Source organism: Bos taurus, chromosome 8, assembly GCF_002263795.3.
Source record: "Bos taurus isolate L1 Dominette 01449 registration number 42190680 breed Hereford chromosome 8, ARS-UCD2.0, whole genome shotgun sequence".
In the NCBI taxonomy this organism is placed as follows: Eukaryota; Metazoa; Chordata; class Mammalia; order Artiodactyla; family Bovidae; genus Bos; species Bos taurus.
Genome location: NC_037335.1, coordinates 70,317,744 through 70,344,442, shown reverse-complemented (window position 1 = coordinate 70,344,442; position 26,699 = coordinate 70,317,744). Strand labels below are relative to the sequence as shown.

The 26,699-nt window shown below is 49.7% G+C and overlaps 1 long non-coding RNA gene across 1 annotated transcript; it reads left to right on the top strand.

Annotated features, from left to right (window-relative positions):
• The first annotated feature begins 2,183 nt into the window (after positions 1–2,183).
• LOC112447819 (uncharacterized) lies at positions 2,184–6,292 on the top strand. Its single transcript, XR_003036079.2, has 3 exons — positions 2,184–2,428; positions 3,275–3,450; positions 4,737–6,292. It is a non-coding gene; the product is annotated as an uncharacterized lncRNA (long non-coding RNA).
• The last annotated feature ends 20,407 nt before the right edge of the window (positions 6,293–26,699 follow it).

Sequence of the window (26,699 nt, the reverse complement as noted above, 5' to 3'; positions counted from 1 at the left end):
GCTTGGCCTAAGGGGAAATGTGTTGAAGAGGTGTGGGGATGGACAGGGCAAGGGGCAGTGTGGGGCCACACAGTCGGATGAGGAGGGGCTCTGCAGCCTCAGAAGACCCCACCAGCATGGGAAAGCCTGGGGGCGGTTGGGGCTCTATAGGAAGAGGGGAGAAAATGGGGTACAGGGAAGCTCAGGAGTTTCCCTGGTGGCTCAGATGGTAAAGAGTCTGTCTGCCACATGGGAAACCCAGGTTTCACCCCTGGGTGGGGAAAATCCCCTGAGAAGGGAATGATCCCCTGATCCCCTGGAGAAGGCAGTGGCTACCCACTCCAGTATTCTTGCCTGGAGAATCCCATGGATAGAGGATCCTGGCAGGCTACAGTTCATGGGGTCGCAAACAGTTGGACATGACTTAGTGACTAAACAACAACAATCAATATAAAATACTGCTGGACTTTTTTTTCTTAAATATTGTCTTTGAAATTCAGAACGTATTTTTCACTTGCAACACATCTTGATTCAGAGAAGCTGTTTTAAATGCTCCATTCCCATAAGGACCTGGTGATTACTCTATTGAACAGCACCACCTGGGCCTCTAGAACTAACAGTTTGCCTATATCCCACTTGTTTGCCTTCTAATCATCTCATGCTTATTTATAGTAGACATAGTATTATTTATTATTTTTAAAATTTTCTTTACTTATTTTTTTGGCCATGCTGCACAGCTTATGGGATCTTAGTTCCCCAACCAGGGATCAGACCGGTGTCCCGGCAGTGAAAGTGCCAAGTCCTAATGTCTGGACTACCATGGAATCTCCGCTTAGAGTTTTTTTAAAACAAATGACTGACTCAGAGCCATAGATGTTAGATTTGGAGGAAGCCAATTTAATGATGGTGGGTAGCAGTGTGCAGGAGACTCTGTGCGCCAGGCACCGTGTCAAATGCTTTCGAGTCTGTCATCTAATCCCACAGACACCCAGGTGAGGTCCAGGCTGCTGTTATCCCCATTCAGCAGACATGGACACTGAGGCTTAGAGAGGCCGGGCACCATGCCCAGGCTCACACACCCACTAGCAAATGTATAGTGAGACCTGTCTGGACCCCAAAGGGGTTAATCTGTTCCCCACACTGTTGCCACCACTGTGTTTCCTGTCTTCAGACCCAGGACAGCGAAAAGCTGGGAGTCCAGGCGAGATCATTTTTTTTAATTAGTTATTTTTTAATTGAAGGATAATTGCTTTACAGAACTTTGTTCTTTTCTGTCAAACCTCAACATGAACCATCCATAGGTACACATACATCCTTCCCTTTTGACCCTCCCTCCCGTCTCCCTCCCCATCCCACCCCTCTAGGTTGAAACAAATCAGTTCTTAGTGAAGACCTAGGACGGAGGAGCCTGGTAGGCTGCAGTCCATGGGGTCGCTACGAGCCGGACACGACTGAGCGACTTCACTTTCACTTTTCACTTTCATGCATTGGAGAAGGAAATGGCAACCCACTCCAATGTTCTTGCCTGGAGAATCCCAGGGACGGGGGAGCCTGCTGGGCTGCCGTCTATGGGGTCACACAGAGTCGGACACGACTGAAGTGACTTAGCAGCAGCAGTTTACTTTATGTAAACCACAGTGAGCAAATTACACTCAAACTGCGTGTAAGCACTTCAGTGTGTAGCCCCCAGTCTGTATGTTTCTGAGAAAGACAAGCCAGACACGTGGTGTTCGCATGCAGGGGTTAGGTACCTTTTCTATACTTCACTTGTTGTCATGGGTTCAGTAACCTGCATCATCACTAAACATGATCTTGGGTGGTGGTACAAGCTGTTTCCTTTTCTCCTTCAAATAGAAAGGTCTGGACGGCTTTGCTGAGAGGTTTCTTACTGTTGCTAGTGGTGCTCCTGAGCAGCATCTGGCGATGAACACAGTCCTTTCATCAGGGCAGTTCATGCCATGCAGGGTTCACAGTGCTGGCGTGGCTCCGCTGTCCTGCCTGGCAGGGCCATCTGGTCGCTGGATTCAAGGGAGAGTGGAGCCTGGCTGCAGGGAGGCTCCAGGCCAGGATCTGTGCACTCAGTAGGGTGTTCTCGCTGCCCCACGGCCCCGCTTCTCTTGAACAAGACAGTCCTTTAAGATGGCATTAAGCTAGAACAACACATTTTTTTGTACTTGGCGGATAGCATCGCTACTATGTTTTCCAATAAGTTTCTGGTTATAATGTAAAGCCTGTGTGATTGCCTTTTTCGACACAGTCTATCGTTAGCCAGTTTCACACTTACCTCACTCCCTCAGCTGCCGCCTTTACCGGAAGAGGTACAAGACGACAAGACCGCCATCAAATGTGAAGCCTCGACCCCCGCCTTGCTGCGGTTCCTTCGGCTAGACCGGCTGGACAGGGGGTCACCGCACAGAGCCAGCTACGAGGACATCAGGGACGCCCACAAGTAAGGGGCCTGCGGCCTCGTCGTCAGTCTCAGGAGCCCTGCGCCTCTTGTCTTCAAAGAGTTGCAGGGATGATTGTAAAGGAATCCCACTGGATTCGGTGCCTGTGTTTAGTGGTGAACTTCAGGTGCTGGGGTAGAGGAGCTCAGTGACCTCAGTGATTTTAGAAAACATCCATCTCTACGTATTGACTCCTGTGGGAGATTTCTTCCTGCTCTTGCTAGAGCTCTGCCCGGCCTGGGTGCATTCCTGATGGTTACGGCTCCGTGCCTCTTGGATTTGCTCTTGAGGGTCCCTCCCTTTTTCTCAGGGGTCTCCTCTCAGGAGACTGTCTGTCACCTCCTGTGACTGACCCTGTCCTCATTCAGACCCCCACCTGCTGAGCTCCCGTTGTGAGCCAGGCAGCACTCGATGGAGGGCACATGTGGTCACCTGACCAGCAGCCCTGCACGGTGACCGTCACTCTCCTGCCACGGCCGGGGACGGTCACCCTGCGGGAAGCGGGGGGAACTGCCCAGAGCAGGGGAGCTCGCCTTCTCTGGGAGGGTCGTCACCTGCCGAGCAGCGACCCTGAGGGAGGGTTGGAGAGCCCTCTGCACCAGCTCGTCTGGAGTGAAGCCCTCCTCAGGGGAGAGCTCCAGGCAGAGAATCTCAGCTTCCCGGGGCCATTGTTTGTGGCCGGAAGCCTGCATTGCTCGTGTGGAGTGTGGTTGGTGAAGGAGACTCCACTGTCTGCTGCGAGGTTGAGGCGAGGCTGTTGCTGGGTGGCCAGTTCTATCAGTAGGTCTTGTGGAGGGGTGTGTGTTTGCACAAGGGTGCCGGTTAAAGGTTGTTTTCTCTCCCCAAAGCTCGACAGGCTCTCAGGACGGCCCCGGGGGCAACCCCAGCAGCAGCAGCAGCAGCAGCCAGGACTTGCTGCAGAAAGCCCCAAAGAAGAAGGGCATCAAGTCCTCCATCGGCCGTTTGTTTGGCAAGAAGGAGAAGGGCCGGCCTGGACACCCCGGCAAGGAGGTGCTAGGACCAGGTGGGTGCTTCACCGTTCAGAGGGAGGAGGGTCTGCATGCATGTCCCTTCTGTGTCTCTCCCGCTGTCCCCATGAGGCCCCTGTCACTCACGCTGGGTGTCCTCCTGGGAGGAGCAGAGGAGGCATCTGTCTTCTTTAGGGTCCGAGATGATCGGATCAGTTGATGAACGGATGTGTGGATGGATGGAGGAATTAAGAGTTAAAGGATGGATGGATTAGTGAGTGGATGGATGGATGAACAGATGGCTGGCCAGATGGGTGGATGAACAGAGCATGGAACGAATATTGCAGATGTTTATACTGCAGTGCTAGAAACATACTCTACGAATGAGTAGGAGCTGGGCAATGATTGTTTCCTCCAGAACAGTGACAAGTGTTTGGAAATGGCCTAAGTGCTCATCAGTGAAGGGTGAGGTAAAATCTGTGGACACCCCACAAGGAACAGCACCTCTCCTTCCTGCCACTTTCCCCATCCCCAGGAGCTCATCACGGGTTCTGCCCATGCCCCCTACTCCATCCCACAGCCACGCAGGTCCTCCTGGCGTCTCCTCATCACACAGTGTTATCATCAGGCCCCCATCTCACTCGGCTTCATCTCCTTAAGGACAGGATATGTTCCTGCCTCTTCAGCCAGAGATTTGTTGAGTGTCTTGTTTGTGCTGGGTGTGGGATTTATAAGGGTAAGTAAAACAGATATGGTCTGGAGTACAGTTAAGTGAGAAGAGAGAAAAAGGAGCAGATTATTAAATGCTATCCTTATTATTAATGAATATAACGCTGAGATGGATGGTGCATTGATTATATACCAGATGCTGTGTGTGCCCCTTACCAAACAGGTGCTGCCACCTCCCGATTTACAGAGGAGGAGACAGTGATGGTCATGCGGTTAGGGAGTGGTGAGGGCAGGTTCACACCCATGCAGTGGGACCATGCACTTTGCCGAGCCCCAGCCACCTCTCTGGTGGATGCAACAAGAATGAGATGGTTCTATGGCATCGCTGATTCGATGGACATGAGTTTGAGCAAACTCCAGGAGATAGTGAATTACAGGAAAGCCTGGAGTGCCGCAGTCCGCGGAGTCGCAAAGAGTCGGACACAACTGAGCGACTGAACTAAAACCTGAGTGTGTGCTGAACTGCTTCAGTCGTGTCTGATTCTCCGTGACCCCAGGGACTGTAGCCCACTAGCTCCTCTGTCCATGGGATTCTCCAGGCAAGAAGACTGGAGTGGGTTGCCATGCCCTCCTCCAGGGGGATCAAACCCACATCTCTCGTTATCTTTTGCAGTGGCAGGCAAGATCTTTACCGCTAGAACCACCTGGAAAGCCCCAGTGAACGCTGACAACTAGGAAATGCAGAAAATAAGGGCTGCTCCTAAGTTAAACTGGAAGAGCAGCAAGCACAGATTGTAAAGAGGAAAACACACGATGACCGACAACAGTGCTGACAGAAACAAGCAGGGATGCGTTCACCCACATCAAGAAAATGTGCCATTCGGAAGAGGAGCCCTTGGAGGGACAGTTGGAACCGGAATGAAAACTTAGTCCATGGTAGGCAGTGCCCACTCACACGGCCCGAGTGGAGTGGTGTCACTCACCGGGCTTTCTGCATCCCCAGAGCTGCTGGCAGTAACATCTGGGCGCTGAGGCCGGGCAACGTCCCCGAGTGAGCTAAGGCACCCCTGCTCTCCTTCCAGTGCTGCTGCGGGGCCCTCTGTGGGCGGCCACCCTCATCCCCTGCTCTGCCACCCACTGGGGCCCGACTGTTCCCCTGGGATCCTTTCAGCCCTTGAGCTTGTGTGTTCCCAGCCCTCTGCCACACCGGACTGGGATGCAACTCAGGACTTGGGCTTGAGATATTAAGGAGACCGTGAATCTGGAAGGACACAGCCCTGGGGTCCTCGAGTGACCACGTGAGAGAGCTGGAGAGCAAAGCCCCCTCGGGGAGGAAGCAGAGCTTTGAAACGTGCCCACACCCACCGCTGCCTCGGCACAAGTGCCTCTTCTTTGCCTCTCCTTGGCCTGAAACAGACCCCAGCTGCTACTGCTGCTCCGCAGGTGATTGCTAAAGATGCACCTCCTGCAAGAGCTATTGTCCTGCTGCTCTGGGGCTGCCTAAGTGTGCTCAGGAGTGTCAGACAAGTGGGGCTGCCACGCCTGACGCTGGGGGAGGGCCTGATGCTGGACTAGGGCCTGATGCTGGAGGAGGGCCTGATGCTGGAGGAGGGCCCTGATGCTGGACTATGGGCCTGATGCTAGAGGAGGGCCTGATGCTGGGGGAGGCCCTGATGCTGGAGGAGGGCCTGATGCTGGACTATGGGCCTGATGCTGGGGGAGGACCTGATGCTGGAGGAGGGCCCTGAGGCTGGGGGAGGACCTGATGCTGGAGGAGGGCCTGATGCTGGACTATGTGCCTGATGCTGGGGGAGGCCCTGATGCTGGAGGAGGGCCTGATGCTGGACTATGGGCCTGATGCTGGAGGAGGGCCTGATGCTGGACTATGGGCCTGATGCTGGGGGAGGACCTGATGCTGGAGGAGGGCCCTGATGCTGGGGCAGGAACATCTGATGCTGGACTAGGGTCTGATTCTGGGGGAGGCCCTGATGCTGGACTGAGGCCTGATGCTGGGGGAGGTCCTGATCCTGGACTAGGGCCTGATGCTGGAGGAGGGCCTGATGCTGGGGAGGGCCTGATGCTTGGGGAGGGTCTGATGCTGGACTATGGCCTGATGCTTGGGGTAAATAAACGTCTGATGCTGGCGGGAAGGTGTGATGATGGTGGGCAGCCTGCTCCCAGATGTACGAAGAGTTGTGATTATAAATATGAGAAATCTTTTTTTCATACTTTCCTGACCACCTTGCTATGTTCTTTTTTTCTGAAGCATAATTCTGTGCAATATAGATTTGATTTCTGCCATACATCAACATGAATTAGCCATAGGTGTACAAATGTCCCCTCCCTCTTGAATCTCCCTCCCACCTCCCTTTGCTACATTCTTGTCTCTATGGATATATGAATAATAAAGACTTGACTAAAATAACATCAAAAGCTCCCACACACAAGCATGCACACGCACACTCCCTAGTGCATCATTCGGGTCCGCGTCAGGGTTGCCCTCGGCCACCCCGCCCTGGGATCCACGGTGAGCCTTGACACCTGCACTTTGTTCCCACCCTGGGCCCGCTGCCCACGCCTCAGCAGCAGAGGGGCCTTGTCCCCGCAGATGCTGAAGTGATGAAGCCTCTTGTCTCCGGAGCCAAGGGTACGAACACCTAGTCGGTCGTCCTTTGGGGACACCTATACTTCTGCCTTCTAGCCTTTCCATTGTATCCATCCGTTTCTCTTAACAGAATGTCCGTGTGATGACACGGGCTCCCATTACCAGCTCTGGTCTGTTCTCATTGAGAGTACAGCTTACCCTCGTCACTCTTTACTGGCAGTGGGAAATTTTGCTCCAGTACTTTATTGAAGCAGTGAGTGCAGTGAAGTCGCTCAGTCGTGTCCGACTCTTTGCGACCCCGTGGACTGTAGCCTGCCAGGCTCCTCTGTCCATGGGATTCTCCAGGCAAGAATGCTGGAGTGGGTTGCCATTTCCTTCTCCAGGGGATCTTCCCAACCCAGGGATCGAACACGGGTCTCCGGCATTGCAGGCAGACGCTTTATCCTCTGAGCCACCAGGGAAGCTCTGACTTTATTGAAAGAAAGCAATAAATAATACTGTGATAAAAATAGTTCAAAAGTAGACTGTACATACTTTGTCACATATTCAGGAAGATCACAAAAGATTAATAGAAAAACAGAATGGTAACAATGAATTGTACAAGGAAATTAAAGGCAGAACCCACATGTAGAGAGACATGCTGTCTCTCTACAGAGATATCAGCTGCATAAGGCACCATGATCTGAACGCATCTCTTACTAGCTTTTTTAATGTGCTGCTGAAAAAGTAAAAGTTACATTTGCTACTTATACTATCCAAAATGGCTATGTCATCAAAATCTAAAAATGTACGCCTAGGTCCATTCTTTAAACATGTTTACAAACAGATGTAAAAAGACGATTTACATAAGAAAAATAAGGCCTTTGTCAGAGCTGCACTATGCTGTCTGTCTGTCCTGGATGTGGTGCCCTCAGTGTTCAGCTCGATGGCTCCACAGCGGGTGCAGGGCACCGAGGTTGATCCTCGAAGAGTCTCACCAGAGGCGAGGGATCCAGGTCCACAGAGACTAGGTTACCGGAGAGATTTTCATAGTCGTCTTCTAGTCATCCTTTCAGCCCAAATTTCATTAGAAGCTCACATTTAACACCCAGTACTTTTAAATCGCTTCACGCTGCAGACAAAAAGCATTTCCTCCTAGAAAAAAAGTACAGTTTAGGTCAGTCATTAAAATACAACAATTGGTTGAAATTAAGTTCGCTCATTTCAGAGTGATTGTTGGACAGCTTGGTTACATTCTGGAAGGATAATGCACACCGTGTCATGATGATTTTACAATCGCAGTAAAACCCCTTCTCTCATGGTTTAACATTTAAAAATTAAACAAGAATAATTACAATAAATGCATCATTTACAAAAGCCCTATATTTGTTCATAGGATTTATACAGACAAGCATTACAGTACATACATTTGAAAGACTAAAATCAGGTTTCAGAACATGAACTGATCTGAAAGGAGATTCATAGCCCAGATATACAAGAAAAAGTAAATATATAAATGAAGTCATAAGTTTACATAAATAAAAGAAACATTAAATTTTAAAATATTTTCTCTATGGTATTCATGAATTTTTCACTAATTAAAAACTCGGTAATAAAATATCTTAGGGTCCATATAACAAGTATGAACAGATTAAAGATTGCATTGAGTTCAAAATGTAGTCTTTGTCGTATTCTGGATGCTGTATAATCACCTGCAGAATTAGTGCAGGTAAACTGGAAACAAACAGACGAGTCAGTCCTGGGACAGCAGCTGGTGCCCGAGCCCCTGCCCCTTCAGAAACACCCCAACCCCACTCTGGGCTTCAGCTGCTTTGAGAATCCAGAGAAACACGAAGGACCAAGCAGATCAAGGAGAGAACTCTGTGGCTGACTTTATTCTGACATATAGCTAAAAGCTGCTGGTAAAAAAACTTAAAACCCAATCCAGCTTTCCAGCTGAGCCGTGAACAGGACAGAGCAGACAGCCTCCTGCTCTCAGAGCGGCTCGAGCAGGGCTGGGCTCCCGGGCCGGACCCACCAGAGGACCACCCAGAGCAGCACCTGCAAGGGAAGGTGGCCCCTCAGCGGCAGCCGACCCCCAGATGCCGGTGTACTTCAGTGTTAAACACTGGCCTCCGGACGGAGAGGCCCAGGGCAGGGCAGCCTCGTGAACCCTGATGCTCTGGGCCCTGTTCCCTCTGAGAACGTGCACGCAGGGCGTGGCCAGCAGCACTGCCGCTGTGGGAGGGACACCCGTGTGCAGGGACGCGAGGGAGACTCGGGCCGTGCTCTGACTACTCCGGCGGCAGCCAGGTGCCAAGGTCATGTTCTCTGCTGCTGAGGGCTCTCCCGGGCCGACCTCCGGAGACCCGCTGACCCTCCACTCCTAGGGTGTGGTGTCCATGCCCCTGCGGGACCAGGCCGGCCTGTACTCACCCCGAAGCTCAGCAGGAGTAAGTCCTGACTGTAGCAGAATCCAGCCTCTGCGTTCCCGCCACGCTGCATGGTCCCATGAGCGCAGGAGGAAGTGTGCAAACACAGACCTCCAGATTCACAGAGCTCCAGATTCACATATTCGACACAGTCTATTGTTACCCAGTTTTACACTTACCTCATTCCCTCAGCTGCCAGCTTTACAGGAAGAGGTACGAGATGACAAGACCACCATCAAATGTGAAACCTCGACCCCCACCTCTCTGCGGTCCCTTCGGCTGGACCGGCTGCAGATGGGGTGCTGTGCACGGCCAGCCACGAGGACCTGAGGGACGCCCGCAAGTAAGGAGCTTGTGCGCCTCGTCGTCAGTTTCAGGAGCCCTGTGCCTCTTGTCTTGAAAGTGATGGAAGGATAATTTTAAAGGAATCCCAGTGGATTCGGTGCCTGTGTCTAGGGGTGTGTGTGTGCATGTGTGTGTTTTCTGGTAGGCAGGTTTCTCTGGATCTGGTGTTAAGGTGGATGTCTAACTCTGTGTGTGTGTGTGTGCATGCACAAGTGGGTTGTTCTTTGCTCTGTTGCTATGCGTGCCAAACTCTAGGATGTTCTGGTGGCTTCATAGAGAACAATTCAAAGTATGAAGATTTTCTGACCACAGAGGGTAATCTTAGTTCTGTCAGTCAACCAGAGACAACATTGAATACAGGGAAAATGCCTTATCTATAAAACGTGAAAAAATGTTTTAGTATTCCAGAAAAAAATCACTTGAATATAGTTTAACATTTGTGGCATTATAGATGTGAGAATCAGTTTGTTTCTCAAAACTGTTTTCTTTCTATTAAGCCCCAATTTGTCTCAAAGATATTCTTTTAATTGCTAAATTTACGCAGCCAATGTGCGGGGAGCTGCCCGTGAGAACGGGGTCCTTTGTTCGAAGGACACAGCTCTGGGAGCTGCCTCAGTCCTTGAGGGTTTGCTTGCAAACATAGCTCTCTGTCCCGTCACCCCAGAGATTAGGCGCTTATTTACTGCAGACACCTGGAGTTCGGTGCAAACTTCTCAGCACAGGGAAATGTTATCTGGTGTAAGAAATAATAACAGGGTGCCATTCCCATGCTCTCAAGATTTCTTGTGACTTTTTGTAAGATGTATAGGACAACCAAGAAAAAATGTCAACTGTCTTGTCTTTCTCACGCTTTTCGTATAAATATAAGATGCTGAATAAAGTTGGTGTCAGACTGCGTCCCTTCGTGGAGACGTGTCTGAACCTCTCGACCCCATCTTTGTTGTAGTCTCTTGCTTTAGTTTCTTTCTTAGCCCCGCCGTGCACGTTCTCGGGACCTGATCGACTTTGCCAGCTGGCACCGGCACCAATGCATCCACTTTCAGAGCATTTTTGAGAGTTGGTGAATCTCAGATTTTCACGTTGCGTGGAAACTCCCAGGGAGAGTACTGCGGGGTCACCAGGTGCTGGACGCACTCCGTGAGGAGGGGAGGCCGAGGCCGCGGGACCGTCCGCATCCCTGTTGGTCATTGCAGTGTCCTGGGTGTGCGGGGACTCCCCTCAGGCATCACGTACCTCCTGCTCTAAATGCTGTCTTTCCTCTTCCCCTTGGTGGACACTGTCACGCGCCAGCTCGCAGGGGAAGCCGAGTCAGCAGGTGTGCTGAGCTGTGTGTGTCCTGAAGCCTCCCCGTGGGGCTCGTCCCCAGCTCCAGGCTCTGAGCTGAGCAGCGCTACAGGAGTGGGGCATGGTGTTGGTGAAGGGGAGCCCAGCGAACCCTCGTAGGAGGTGCTGGGCTGTGTGGACGGTCAGTCTCGGAAAACAAGGCCACACCTGTTGTCTGGGTGGTGCCACGTGTGTAGCATTTGATGGGAAGAAGCTCACACAGCCATCTTGTTAGGAAAGACAGCTTGACCGTGGTGCTCATGTCCTGCTTTAAAGTGCCCGTTGTCATCCACAGATGGTGTGGCCCTCTCTCGGGCATGTCTGTTCCCCATAGAATTCACTGTATTTCCGAATGTCTTTCTCCTGTGACTCTAATTTTAAGGCAAGGAAGCATGCCACGTCAGTTTACTGCTAAGCAAGTGTTTTAACGAATTGTACTTGGGGTCTCGAATTTGACCCTCGAGGGAGCAGAGGAGGTCTGAGCTAAGTAGCCCCGCAGGGCAGCCCGAGCAGGGTCATCACAGCATTCCACAGAGCAGGCAGCCCCCCAGGCTTGTCTCTGAAGCTGTCTCTGTAAAGCTAGGTTTCAGATGAGAGTGAGCCAGTGACAGCAGAGTGATGCAATATCTTATAGCCGAGTAAGGAAATAAACCCCAGCAGAAGCCAAGCGAGTCTTCCATTTGCTTCTGGATGGTGGTTGTGGTTGGGACGTGAACTCCAAGCACGTGATACATGCCTTGTTCCCCTGGGATATGGGAATTTAAAAAGTTTGCCTTTTTTAAAAACTCTCCCTGAGCTATTAAGGGGCTTCCCTGGTAGCTCAGATGGTAAAGCATCTGCCTTTACCAATGTGGCAAACCTGGGTTTGATCCCTGGGAGATCCAAGATCCCCTGGAGAAGGAAATGGTAACTAACCTATTCTAGTACTCTTGCCTGGAAAATTCCATGGGTGGAGGAGCCTGCTAGGCTACAGTCCATGGGGTTGCAAAAAGTTGGGCACAACTGAGTGAATTCACTTTCACTTTCACTTCTTGAACTATTAAGATACCTGTTGTGTTTCCTGGTATAATTATTCCTAGAAAATAGAATACTTACTATTCTAGGAAACCTGAGGTTGACTTAAAGGAACAGTTACTTGAAATTTGATGTGAAACATTTCGAGCTTTAACCATACATAGACTTCACAATCTTAAGTAAAGTCTAACACCATTTGAGTGTATTGAAAAGCCACTGTGTATCTTTAGGGAATTTCCTAGCAGTGCAATAGCTAGGACTCTGCACTTCCACTGCATGGGGCCTGGGGTTTGATCCCTGGTTGGAGAACTAGGGTCCCGCAAGCCACACAGCGGCCTAGTCAAAAAAGAATGACCAGTATCTTAATTTAGCACATAGCTAATTAGCTGAACAGCTGTGCAGGATAGAAACAGCCCCATCCAGCCCTCTCCTTGCTTGCTGTGTTAGAGTGTTCTGTGTTGAAAGTCTGCGCTGCTCTTTGTGTGTCTGTTGTGAAATGCTGTGCATCCCTGAAGCTCTCTCAGGGACAGGTTCCTCTGCTTAGACCCCGGTGTGGTTTCCTCTTCTACGTATCTGTCCTCACTGTTTAGAAAGGGAAGAGTGGATGTTTTTCCTTGACTACCCTCCTCCCTTGGATGTGCCGACTTCTGAATCCTTTAAGGTTGGCAATAACACTTTCATAGGGAAGGAGGTGATTCTATAAGGAATTGTGGGGACTCATTCAGCATTTCATGACTCAGGTGTTCTTTGTAATATGTCTGAACTCTCATTAAGTAGATGGTTTAGAAGATTAAAGGAAAATGATGAGATGCATACTATTTCACTTTTGCAAATTTATAAAGAGAATAAATACTTAGGTTAACTTGTTTTATACCCGTGTGTAGTAATGATTCTTGGATTTTGAATGTTTCGCTACTTGTAGGCATGAGTTGCTGGAGGAAGCCGGGAGACAAGGCGTGCCTTCGCACAGTGGGACGGGCCAACTGTTGTGGTCTGGCTGGAGGTGTGTATGCGCACCCCCCCACCCCCACCCCCACCCGCGCCCGCACCTGCACCCCCTTCCTGGGCCGGGTGTGTCAGTCCCTCCACAGCCACGCATAACCTCCTGCCTCCTGTCTCCCGTACCCAGCTCTGGGTCGGGATGCCGGCCTGGTAGGTGGCTGCTTGCCGAGCCAACGTGAAGAGCGGTGTCATCATGTCTGCCCTGTCACACGGAGATCCAGCGTGAGATCGGCATCAGCAACCCGCCGCACCTGCTGAAGCTGCGCCTGGCAATCCAGGAGATCATGTCCCTGACCGGCCCCTCCGCCCCTCGCACGTCCAGGTCCAGAACGGTGCACCTCCCTCCTTCCGTAGGGAGAGTTCGCCACCCCCCCTCCCCGTTTGTGTCGCTTGCGGGGTTTTCTATACAGATGTCCACTGTTCCAGCTTAAATAAAGTTCTAGCATTCAAAACCATGACAGCTCTTCATTTGCGGCAGTTGTGCTGTTAAAAGATAGATGATTGAATACTTCAGACAGATTATTTTTGTAACAGCTGGGCTGCAGTGGCAGTGTAATAGAGAAATGGGAGTTTTTGAAAACATAAAAAAGGTACTTTTGAAAATGTGAAAAGTGTAAAAAGAAAGGAAGTTTTTGAAAATGTATTAAAAGAAATGTAAATATAAATGTCAAGAAAGTGAAAGAGAAAAGGCTTAGCCCCCAGGCTGCATTGTTTTTCCCTCATTTGACTTGTCAGGCCTGTCCTATTGGGCAGATTCCTTTTTGGGAGCTGTAGACCCTGGGCTTTCAGGGTTTTAAGAGTCTGTACATCCGCCAGGTCACACCAAGTCGTATCGTGCTCATCCAAGTTTCCTCCACGTGGGAAGACCTTGAAAGTCCTGTAAGAGGGTCCTCCTAGTTGGAAAAATTAAAACGAATCTGGTGGAAACGTGGATTGTTGCCAGGAGCTCAGGGCCAGCCAGCTCCTCATTTCTCGAGTGCAGACTCAGGACACAGCTCAGTCCCCACGCTCGGTGTGTCCACTCTGGAGAGGAACCCTGGTGAGGAGACGTGACCTCCCAGATGTACCTGCCCTGAGGAGCAGGTGGAGCCTGACTCAGGCTCACAGTTATTTTACACAAAAAGCGTGAAGGCTTTCTCGTCCATTTGTCTTCCTTGTTTCTAAGTGTGAGCGTGAGGGTGGTCAACTCACCCTGCACTGATGCGCTTGTTCCCAGCGTACCTGCTCTGCTCTCTGTGCCCCAGAGGGTTCACCAGAGCCACCTTTTTAGAAATGAAGGTGCTGAGGGCTCCCCGGAGGTTTTATTAAAGTATCTCAGTAAAGGGAGCTTCTTATGAGTTGAGTTTAACAGATGGTGAACTCAAGCAGCACCCCCCGTGAGGATGGGGTTGGGGGTGGGGCATGGGCAGAACCCCTGATGAGCTCCTGGGGGTGGGGAAGGAGGCAAGAAGGAGGGTGAGGGCTGTTCCTTGTGGGATGTCCACAGATTGTACCTCACCCCTCACTGATGAGCACTTAGGCCGTTTTCCAAACACTTGTCACTGTTTTGGAGAAAACAATCATTGCCCAGCTCCTACTCAATTGTGTAGAATATGTTTCTAGAATTGAAGTGTAAACATCTGCTTTATTCATTCCATCCTCCATTCATCCACCCTTCCAGCCAGCCAGCCAGCCAGCCATCTGTTCATCCATCCATCCACTCACTAATCCATCCATGCATCCACTCAGTAATTCATCCATCCATCCATCCACTCAGTAATTCATCCATCCATCCATCCACTCAGTAATTTATCCATCCATCCATCCACCCATCCATCCATCCATCTGTCCATCCAGTCAGCCAGTCATCTGTCCATCCATCTGTCTACTCACTAATCCTTACATCCACTCATCCATCCATCCTCCATCTGTCTATCAATCCATCCATCTATCCAACCACCCATCTGTCCATGCATCTATCCAACCACCCATCCATCCATCTACCCATCCACTCATTAATCCGTCCAATCATCTGTTCATTTATCCATCCACCCATCCATCCATCTGTTCATTTATCCATCCATCCATCTATACAAACTTCCTTCCTCCCTCCCCCGATCCCTTCCTCCCATCCTTCATTCCTCAGGAGAACTTTACGTTTTTGTGCATATTGGTATTTTATTCCTCTTAAGTTTAATCATAGGGTATTTCTATTTCTCCCAGCACCTTCCTTTTTTGGACTGCATCCTTTCTCCGCTGCAGTTTCCAGCAGGTACACTGATTCTTTTGCCAACAATAACTCTGGAGAGTTGTTAGCATCTGACTCCCTGACAGAGCTGTTCTATTATCACCATATTTCAGCTGATACTTTTGAGTTTTTCAGGTAGGCCATCATATCATCTTCAATCAGTGGCTATTTTATTTCCCTCTTTCAGCAACTACAATTATTATTGACTTTTCTTGTCTGATAGCACATTCTAGAACTTTCAGAGCATTGATAATTAGCAGAGGTGATCACAACATCCTTGACTTGTCCCTGACTTTAATGAGACCACTTGTAACACATCACTATTCAGTGCAATTTTTGGCCCGTGGCTTGAAATAGATGTTTCTAACTCTGTTTCAAAGCTGTCCTTTTTGCTTTTAAAGAGTTTTTAGCAGGAAGATGTTCAGTTCTATCCAGTGAAGTGGGAGACAGAGGATGAGATGGTCATGTTGCATCACAGACTCAATGGACATGAGTTTGAGCAAACTCCAGGAGATAGTGAAGGACAGGGAAGCCTGGGGTGCTGCAGTTCGTGGGGTTGCAAAGAGTAAGACACGACTTAGCAACAGAACAACAATAACAACAGCGGGAAGAGGTTGCGTTCTATCCAATCTCTTCTTCAGCATCAAGTCAAGAAGACCACAGGTGGAGTAGATTGTAGGAGGCCATGATTCTCCTGCCCTGGCCTGTAACTGCCCCCTTTGCCACATTACTTTGCAACATTTCCTGTCAAGAGGCATGGCATATTTCTACAGCTTCTGGGCTGGCCTTGTGACTTGGCTTGGCCAACAGAAAGAGGCAAAGTGATAAGCTTCCAGGGCATTTAGAGCATTGCTCTCTGGCCACTTCCCTATGAACTAGCCCAGGCCAGCCTGCTGGAGGACAAGACTCCCATCATTATCCCTGCCAACAGCCAGCTTGTCCATCATGAACCATGGCTACCCTTGAGCAGCCAACCTCAGCTAACCCACCAGCTGACTGTGGATGCAGGAGTGTCCCCACTGGAGATCAACCACACATCAGGCCCCAATCAGCCCCCCGACCCACAGCCTGATGAGAGATAATGGGTGGCTGTTTGCAGCCACTAAGTTCTGGGTGGTTCACTGTGCAACAGTAGATAACCACACAATGGCTGTTCTCCTTTGGCCTGTTGAACATGAACTGATGTTTACTGTTGTGTCCTGGAAATCAGAGAATGAGTCTGTATGTGTGATCGGGCCCAATTTTTTGACATGCTGCCGAGTTGCCCAAAACTCAGCAAATGTGACCAGGCACTCCTTATCAGAATTGGCTGAGACTTTATAAAATCGAAGGCTCATTTTGTCTTATTGCTTCAAAAAATGATGCTACTGGGATTTCCCTGATGCTCCAGTGGCTAACACCCCATGCTCCCAATGCAAAGGGCCTGGGTTTGATCCCTGCTCAGGGAACTAGATTCCACGTGCCACGACTAAAGATCCCACGTGCTGCAACTAAAAGATCCAGCACAATGCAGCTAAGACCCAGCGTGGCCAAATAAGTAACTATTTAAAAACTGGTGCTAAGACCCAGCGTGGCCAAATGAGTAAATATTTAAAAACTGGTGCTGGAGCCAACTTGTGGGAGAGGATGGGGTGTGCTCCCTGGGGTGCCCAGCATGCTGGGTTCCAGGTGTGCGATGCTTAGAGGAGAATGAGTGTGATCTCCAGAGTGAGGACACAGTGGCTGACACCCAGAGGTCTTAGGACCCATAGACACAGCCAGCTGAGGCCACTTTCTGACTGCGGAGGAGGGAGGGGGGCTAGCGACAGTTGGTACCATCCCGTAGTCTGTCACAAAGTCTAAGTCGAAAGAAGCTCCCAGAATACTGCTGTCCCTGGGGTTTTGCTGTGGTGGTTTTAAATTATGTCCTCGAGTTTTGGGGTGTTCCTTTGTTCAGAAGGGAACCCAATCTCCCTCCCCTTGAGTATGGGCCAAGCTTAGTGACTCGCTTCTAATGAATAGAATAAGGTAGAAATGACAGCATGTAACTACTGAAAAGAGGGCCGTCAGAGACATTTCAGACTCTTCCTCACTCTCTCTCGGACTTCCTGCCGTGTGCGAAGCCAGCCGCCATGTTGTGAGGACGCTTAAGCAGCCTGAGGAGAGGTCCGTGTGGGGAGGAGCTGAGGCTCCGCCAACAGCCCTGTGAGTGTGCCATCTTGCAGGCTGATCTTCCAGCCCCAGAACCACCTTCAGAAACCTGCAGCCCTACATGACATCTTGACGATAACCTCACGAGGGACTCCCAAGCCAGAATCGCACAGCTAAGCCATTTCTGAATTTCTGACCCCACCGAAAGAACCTGAGATAATAAATACACGTTATTTTAAGCCACTAGGTTCTGAGGTTGTTTGTTACACAGTGCAAGCTAACTAATATACTTCTTATGGTGGCTCTGGGTGGTGAGTTCATCCATGTCAACTTGTTCTCTTTCATGGACTCAGGGTTCTGGCACAGTTTTCTCTGCTCTAAGATCCCACTGGCACAGACGTCTTAGTTTACTGGATACCCTACTTAAAACGTATGCCAACTCTTTGCTTGATAAAGAGTGAGTTTTGGTTTCTGAGACTGGTGTTGTACCTGAGAAGCAGGTCTCTGACCAAGGCTCTTCTACGGACCTCTGCAGGAGAAGACCCCGGAAGCTGCCTGACATCTGTCCTAACCACCCTGCTGTTGGACTCTCACCCTTGTGTAGGGTTTGGCGGCAAGCTCAACACAGGATACCCCGTGTAGACAGAAGCCATGTCATGGATAATTCCATGGTGGGATTACATGGTTGGTGAGAATGCCGAGGTAGATTGAAGCAGGGGTGGGTTCCAGCACTGCCCTCTCCTGATGTCTTCAAACCATCTCGTGGGAGCTTCACACACGTGCCAGAGACAGGCACACAGGATGCCTTTTTGGTAATGAAGCACTTGCATGCGGCCAGCACCCAAGAGCCCCCTTTCTGACCCCCAAGGGGAAACCACTACCCCGATTCTTGTCTGCTCACAACGCTTCACTCACCTATTTCACTCACCTGTCCACCTGGACGCCAAACTTGCCTCCAAACCCCCAGATGGAGTCAACCTGCAAGCAGTGCTTGGAAAGCTTTGACTGGTGTTCATGGCCGACAGCTGACTGGAACAGGGGCAAAGTGAAGCATCAGACGCCCACCAGCATTGCCACACTGGACCCGCCCCCCCCCCCACCCTGAGGCAGCCTGCACTTCTGCTCAGTGTGGGTGATGCAAACAAAATCACTCAACGTGGAAGCCGGCCCAGAGGGAGGTAACTCCAGGGGGCATCGCAACACCAGGCCCCCTAGTCAGGTGTTCCTGAACCCTCTCCACACCAGGCTCCCCAGAAGTCTCCCAAGAACCCCAGCCACAGGAGGCCTTCCGAGGTGCCTGGGCGTGAAGAAACAGGAGGCCAGCCCCCAACCAGAACCACAGAGCCAAGAGCCTGCCAATGACTCCTAAGCCCACTTCCAGGAAGACTGCTGGCAGTGATCACCCTCTTCAGGTGGGACACTGCCAAAGCACATGACCCAGGAATCAGGGCACAAACTGGAACACGGATGGCATGCTTCAGGCACACCATACATTCAGTGTCAACACCTGCCACACATCCAGCCTGCCCAGGTGTGCAGTGGGGCCTGCCACCGCCTCATGACCACCAGTCAGGGAAGCGGGTCTGGTGACTTCCCAAGGCCACATGCTGACCGAGCAGTACACCCCGAGCTTTCCACTGTGTGGTCAGCAAGCCATGGTCATGGCTCACATCCAGTACCGAGGGTCTTTGTAAATAAAGCTTTCTGGAACATACAGATGTTTCTGAACATCTGTTCATTTACAAAAAATCTATGTCTAACTTTGTGTCAAGACACTACAGCTAGTTTAAGAGCCAACCGAGACCCTGTGGTGTCCAGGAAGCTAAAAATATTTATACCCCGAACTCTGAGCGGCCCCGTGCTGCTCTAGTCGCCCAGGCCCGACCTTTAGAGGAAGGCACCAGGCTCTCTCGCCAGAATGGAGAATGGTCACAGACCTCTTTGTGGACACTGAGGACACAGGACAGATGACTGACGCATGACCCAATGCCAGGCGAGGAGGCGGCTCGTCCAAAGCCCAGTTCCTACTCAGGGAGTCACCCCCACCTTGGCTCCCTCCTAAAATAAAGCGAGGGGCCTGCTGGCACACTACCAACTCCTCTCCCACTTGTTTATCTGGAACTTCAGTGGCAGCGTTTAGGGTCCAACCCCCACAGGGTCACCACCACCTCTGACAACTCTGCAGGCAGCTCAGGGCGCATGTTCTTCCACAGCCGGGGAGCAAAGCAGGTTTTACTTTCCAGTCTGGAGCTGTTACTTCCTCTCCCTCCCAGGCTGGATCCAATGCCCACAGCTAACAGCCGATCCAGAGCACAGCGGCCTCCAAAAACCTGTGGCAGAGACCATCCATCTGCAGCTTCAGGGTCACACCCAGAGAACATCAACAAGGGAACATGGAGGCAGCAGCACCCAAAGGATCCCCCAGCATGACTCTTCATCACTAAGAAGTCAGAGAGAACTCTTCCAAAAATGTGGCCAGAGTGAAAGCTTAGCGGTTCTCCCAACTTTCTGATCAAAACAGCTTTCTCCCCCAGATTGGCCTTGGTCCTACGCTGACGAGACTCTATTTCTTATTAGACAGTCAGCACCAGGCAGAGCACTGCAGGAAGCAGGGATGACACTCTGGTCGTGGGGGGCGCCCCTCTCTCAAGCAGGTACTGGCTTGCGAGTGACAAGTCCTGTCATTCTGGGATGAGTCCGATCCGTGCACAAGAGGGACAGGGTGAAATTACAGAGGAACCCGACCCCAGCTGATACCTCAGTACAGAGTAAAGGCAGACATCTCAAGTTACCCAGCCTGGGAAACGCGCACCCACTCCACTGCAGACGCAGCACACCTGCTCCGGTCTACTGTCCTCTCTGCAGGGCGGACACAGCCCCAGCTGACTAAGCCCGAGAGGTCCAATAATAGCCATATGGGAAGCTTAAATAGACCCAGGAAATGAAAAATGTCTCCTTAAAATCAAGATCTATGACCACTGAACAAACTCGGTGTTAGACAACATATGTAAGACACAGTATGGAAAAGAAAAAGACTTCTGAAGTGAAAAATGGGAAGGGAGAATGAGAACGCTAGTATATTGACAGAATTGTCTGGTCAGAATACAAGCAGTCTACAAAACGAAAATAAAATAGAAGGTAATGCACAGTTGGATGACATCATCCACTCAATGGGCATGAGTCTGAGGAAACTCCAAGAGATACTGAAGGACAGAGAAGCCTGGTGTGCTGCAGTACACGGGGTCACAAAGAGTTGCCCACGGCTGAGCGACTGAACAACAGCAACAACAATACATGCTCGTGTCAAGTGAGTAGAAGAGATAATAGCTGTTGTGTGTGTGGTTTTAGTCGATTAGTCGTGAACAACTCTTTGTGACCCCATGGACTGTAGCCCACCAGGCTCCTCTGTCCATGAGATTTCCTAGGCATGAATACTGGAGTGGGTAGCATATACTTGTATGAGTCATACATGTATGTGTATTGTCTATTGGGTAAATGCTTCGAAGTGAAATTGTTGTGTCAGTGGGTTAGAGAATTTTATACCTTTGCTCAGATAATGACAAAGCCCTCAAAATAAAAAGGCTGGATCATTTTAACTCACACTAAGAGTAAACATTCAGAAAACTAAGATCACGGCATCCGGTCCCATCACTTCACGGAAAATAGATGGGGAAACAGTAGAAACAGTGAAAGACTATTTTTTTTGGACTCCAAAATCACTCACAGCCCTGAAAATTAAAAGACGCTTACTCCTTGGAAGGAAAGTTATGACCAAACTAGACAGCATATTAAAAAGCAGAGACATTACTTTGTCAACAAAGGTCCATCTAGTTAAGGCTATGGTTTTTCCAGTAGTCATGTATGGATGTGAGAATTAGACTATAAAGAAAGCTGAGCACAGAAGAATTGATGCTTTTAAACTGTGGTGTTGGAGAAGACTCTTGAGAGTCCCTTGGACTGCAAGGAGGTCCAACCTCCACCTAAAGGAGATCAGTCCTGAGTGTTCATCAGAAGGACTGATGATGAAGCTGAAACTCCATACTTTGGCCACCTGATGTGAAGAACCAACTCATTTGAAAAGACCCTGATGCTGGGAAAGATTGGGGGCAGGAGGAGAAGGGTATGACAGAGGATGAGATGGTTGGATGGCATCACTGACTCAATGGACATGAGTTTGAGTAAACTCTGGGAGTTGGTGATGGACAGAGAAGCCTGGCATGCTGCAGTCCATGGGGTCGCAAAGAGTCCGACACGAGTGAGCAACTGAATTGAACTGAAGAGTAAACAAGTTTCCCTGTTTCCCTACACCCTCGCCACATTGAACTAGTAAAAATGGGGCACCACAGTATTGTGGTTTAATTTCCATTCACATCACAGGAAAGGTTCTTGTGCCTTTTCATGTACAATGTGGGCTTCTCAAGGAGTCTGGATATGAAGAGGGAAGAGCTCGTTGTTTAGTCGCTAATTCATGTCCAACTCTTTGTGACCCCATGGACTGTAGCCCACCAGGTTCCTCTGTCCATGGGATTTCCCAGTCATGAATACTGGAATGGGTTGCCATTTCCTCCTCCAGGGGATCTTCCCGACCCAGGGATCAAACCCAGGTCCCCTGCCCTGCAGGCAGATTCTTTACCGTCTGAGCCACCAGGGAAGCTCAATTCCATCCATAATTCCCCCTTAGTTTGCCTTCAGTGGTGTCGTCCAAACCATGGGAGATATTTGATAGCTTCCACATCTCTCATTCCTTCTTCACCACAGTCCATATGGGATTCACAGCCAGCTTAAGAAGAAATATAAATATTGCACATACAGGGCCAAGAAGTCAGAGGCTGTATCTATAAATCTGTCAAATTAAAGTATAGATCTTGGGTCTAAAAAAAATTAAGTGCTATTGTGTCCACATAACTGGAGGGAGAAGATTAGACTTTCACATAACCTGTCAAAAGCCTGTGGGTCTCCAGTGGAAAACCCCAGGTATTATAAAAAGATTTTTTTTCTATGCTTCTACCACTTCTAAGTTGATCCAAAAAAGCAGATGTGATAGGTATTGTAATTTTTTTCACTGATATACATCCTTGCACAAACAATTATTTTCAACTCATCCCTTTAACCGAAGCAAAAGCTCTTGGGCTTTTCCCTCCTGTGCATCTCCACTCTGCCACAAGGAATTAATATCAGCTGTCTTTTTAAATGGCACCCCACTCCAGTACTCTTGCCTGGAAAATCCCATGGACGGAGGAGCCTGGTAGGCTGCAGTACATGAGGTCGCTAAGAGTCAGACACGACTGAGCAACTTCACTTTCACTTTTCACTTTCATGCATTGGAGAAGGAAATGGCAACCCACTCCAGTATTCTTGCCTAGAGAATCACATGGACGGAGGAGCCTGGTGGGCTGCCATCTATGGGGTTGCACAGAGTCGGACACTACTGAAGCGACTTAGCAGCAGCAGTCTTTTTAAAACGTTGATCGATTTTTCCTTTGTGAACAAGTCTGTTCATATTATTACCTTCCCCAAGAAAGAAATAGACAATTGGTTGCTTTGTACAATACATATGCTTATATTGCCCCTGAAAGAATTTTCCAGTGACTAAACATACTTTTCCATTGCTTTAGAATCTTGACCTGGCTATTGGTTTTCTCACCAGAATAAAAGGGAAGCTAGGAAATAAGTTTTGTATATTGACAAGTCATTCCTACTTATTGTAAGACTTCTCGAAGCTGATCTCGAAGTTTTGGTAAGATATTCCAAGAGTCCAGAAAACTTATCTGCTTTTAAAACTTCTGGGCTTCTCCAATACAGCTCTGCTTGAAATGGCAAACTAAGCTGTGGTCAAACTCCTTTGTTCTGTAAGTCCTCTGAGGGACCAACTGTATATTCATACTTCTTAAAATACCGAGCCACGTTTCTCTGAGGCTTGGCCTCTTCATTTTGCTTAATATTGTTCCTGGGTTTTAGAAGGACAAAGTAATCATCAAAAAAAAAAAAAAAATCAAAGGGCTTTTTCAAAGAGTTTATCCAGTAGTGAGACAAAAAGCTTTCCCTGTAAGATTGAGAATAAGACCAGGATGCCCTGTTTTACTACTTCTATTCAATATCTTATTGGCAATTCTATGCACTTTATTTTGGCTATTATTACATCAGCTCCACCTCAGATCATCAGGCATTAGATCCTGGAGGTTGGGGACCCCTGCTCTAGGGGGTGTTCCCTCTGTTGTTGGGGGTGGACTATGTAGGCGGTGTCATAGGCCTGGTTGCTAGGGCCTACCTTTGTGGAGGCTGCCAGCTGTTCATTAGTGGTACCTGGTCACAAGGAAGCTGGCTGCAGAGCCCCATGGGACCTGGAGCTAGTGCTGGCTCACTGGTGGGCATGGCCAGGCTCCAGAAAACTCCAGGGCTGTTGCCCACCCACTGGTGGGTGAAGCCAGGTCCTGGGGTTAGTGCCAGATGACTGGCAGGCAGAGCCATGCCCTGGAGTCTGGCTACAGGGCCCAGGTATCCCGAGTTAGGGTTAGATCACTGGTGCAGGGTGGGGGTAGGGGGTAGTTCCTGACACAGTTGGGGATCGAATCCGGCGTGTCCTGAAGCTTGTATTGGCCTGCTAATAGGCAGGGTTGGGGCCCATTTGGTCCTAGGACAGGGTGTCACCTGCTGTGTACAGGTTGCGTCCACAGTCTGCAGGACTGTGGTTTTCTTGCATTCTGCCCCCTGGACAGGGTGAGGCTGTCCAGAGGCTAGTGAAGGTTTCCTGGACGGCAGGGCCCTTACCTGCCCACTGGTGGGGGAAGCTGGGTCTTGGCCCACTGGTGGGCAGTGCCATGTCTAGAGGCATGCCTAGAGGTGGCGGTGGGCTCAGGACGTCTTTACTCAGCTGTCTGATGATGGGTGGGGCTGTTAGTTGTTTGGCTTGAAGCATCCCAGCACTGTGGACAGTGACTGCAATCATGAAATTAAAAGACACTTGCTTTTTGGAAGAAAAGCTGTGACAAACCTAGACAGTGTGTTAAAAAGCAGAGACATTACTTTCCGACAAAGGTCTGTATAGCCAAAGCTATAATTTTTCCAGTAGTCATGAACAGATGTGAGAGTTGAACCAAAAAGAAGGCTGAGAATTGAGGCTTTTGAACTGTGGTGCTGGAGAAGACTCTTGAGAGTCCCTTGGACAGCAAGGAGATCAAACCAGTCAATCCTAAAGGAAATCAACCCTGAATATTCATTGGAAGGACTGATGCTGAAGCTGAAGCTCCAATACTTTGGCCACCCGATGCAAGACCTGACTTATTGGAAAAGACCCTAATGCTAGGAACGATTGAGTGCAGGAAAAGAAGGGGGCAACAGAGAGTGAAACGGTTGCATGGCATCATTGACTCAGTGGACATGAATTTGAACAAATTCTGGGAGATAGTGAAGGACAGGGAAGCCTGGTATGCTACAGTCCGTTTGCATGCTGCAAAGCGTTAGACACGGCACCCCACTCCAGTACTCTTGCCTGGAAAATCCCATGGACGGAGGAGCCTGGTGTGCTGAAGTCCATGGGGTCACGAAGAGTCGGACACGACTGAGCGACTTCACTTTCACTTTTCACTTTCATGCATTGGAGAAAGAAATGGCAACCCACTCCAGTGTTCTTGCCTGGAGAATCCCAGAGACGGGGGAGCCTGGTGGGCTGCCGTCTATGGGGTCGCACAGAGTCGGACACGACTGAAGTGACTTAGCAGTAGCAGCAAGCGTTAGACATGACTTAGCAACTGAACAACAATAACAACATCCCAGCAGTGGTGCCTACAGGCTGTTGGGTGGGGCTGACCAACCTCACCCAACTCATTAGCTACTGGGGCTAATGAGCTAGTGGGAAGATCCCACCATAGTGCCTATGAGCACCCGTGTCCACCAATAGAAGAAGCTTCCAAGTATGGCTGTTACTGTTCAGTCGCTAAGTTCTGTCCAACTCTTCGTGACCCCGTAGACTAGCCTGCCAGGCTCCTCAGTCAATCCCCTTTATGGATCACAGTCTTGTCATGGCAAAGGGGCTTGCTTAATTCAGTGAAGCTATGAGCTATGCTATGCCGTGCCACCCAAGATGGGTGGGTCATGGTGAAGAGTTCTGACAAAACATGGTTCACTGGAAAAGGAAGTGGCAACCCACTCCAGTATTCTTGCCATGAGAATCCCATGGACAGTGTAAAAAGTATAGCTGTTACCAGTGTCTATACCCACAGCCTGAGCCGCACCCACCCACTGCCTCTCTGGGACACTCTTTAAGACCAGCAGGCAGCTCTAACCCAGCTTCCCATCAAGTGACCACTTTTGCCCTAGGTCCCAGTGCATGTGTGTGCTCTTTAAGACTGAAGTCTCTGTTTCCTCCAGTCCTGTGGGACACGCAGAATTAGGACCCTGCTTGCCTTCAAAGCCTAAGGCTCTGGGGGTTCATCTTGCTGATGCAGGATCCCTGGGCTGGAGAGCCCAACTGGGGCTCAGAACTCTCCTGTGGAAAAACCCTGCAATATAATTCCCTACTTTGTGGGTTGTCCAACCAGGAGTATGGTACTTGATGATATTGTGAGTCTGCCCACTCCAACCATCTCAGTGTGGTTCCTGCTTTATGTCTTTAGTTGTAGAAGATCTATGCTGGTAGGTTCCTGTCTTTTTTATCAGTGCTTGCTCTGCAAATAGTTGTAATTTGGGCTGCCCGTGAGAGGACCCAAGCTCAGGGTCTTTCTGCTCTTCCATCTTGCCCCATCTGTATTGTGATCTTGTTTTCAGAATAAAGACATGCAAGGGGGCCCCTCCTGGTGTCTCCTCCCCTTCTCTGCCTCCTCCTCCGTTTACCTTTCCCAGTTCTTAGTGGGAGGTTTCCTTGCTTGAGTACTCTTAGTGTGGAAGATGCACTGCAGCACCCTCAGTCCAGGGAGGGCACATCACTTCCTCTTACTTTAAAAAATACTTTGTAAGCACTTCAGCCCTCCTTCCACCACACCTATCTCTACAGTATTCCAGTCATGGCAGGGTGATGTTATGAAACTACTACTCCTCAGTTTATCTTTTCCATCTCAAAACTTCGTGTGCCCAAGACTGGCATGGCTGGACCCAAACTAGAATTGGCCGAGTATTTAGGGACCCTCAGGGTATGGTGCCCCAGTGGAGTTTGGTAGGGGTCCTACCTCAGTGGCCTTGGTGCAATAGCCCTTTGCTCTTCCCTTTCAGAGGTCCTGCCCTACTGCCCCTCTGTTCCCCGGAAGTCACGTGTTTCTTGCTTTTGCTGTTCCTTTTGTGGAGGGCACTCTGCCTTCATCTTCAGAGGAAGATAGAAATGAACTCTTGTCAATCAAGTGTCAGGTCACTTATCCCTTTCTCGGAGGACGTCCTTAGTGCCCACCTAAAGTATTAGCCTTGTCAGTGTTCATCATGTTTATTTAAGGTAAGCTTGAGGAGAGCCTGAAGTTGCCTTGTTTTATATCCAGTCCAAAGAGCCCCTGACCCACGACAGGCACTCAATTGTTTCACTAGTGGTTGTTTATCTTTTCACTCTTCTCTCCGTTGGAAGTTCTCACCTTAGAAGAGTTTGTTGGAAATATCAAA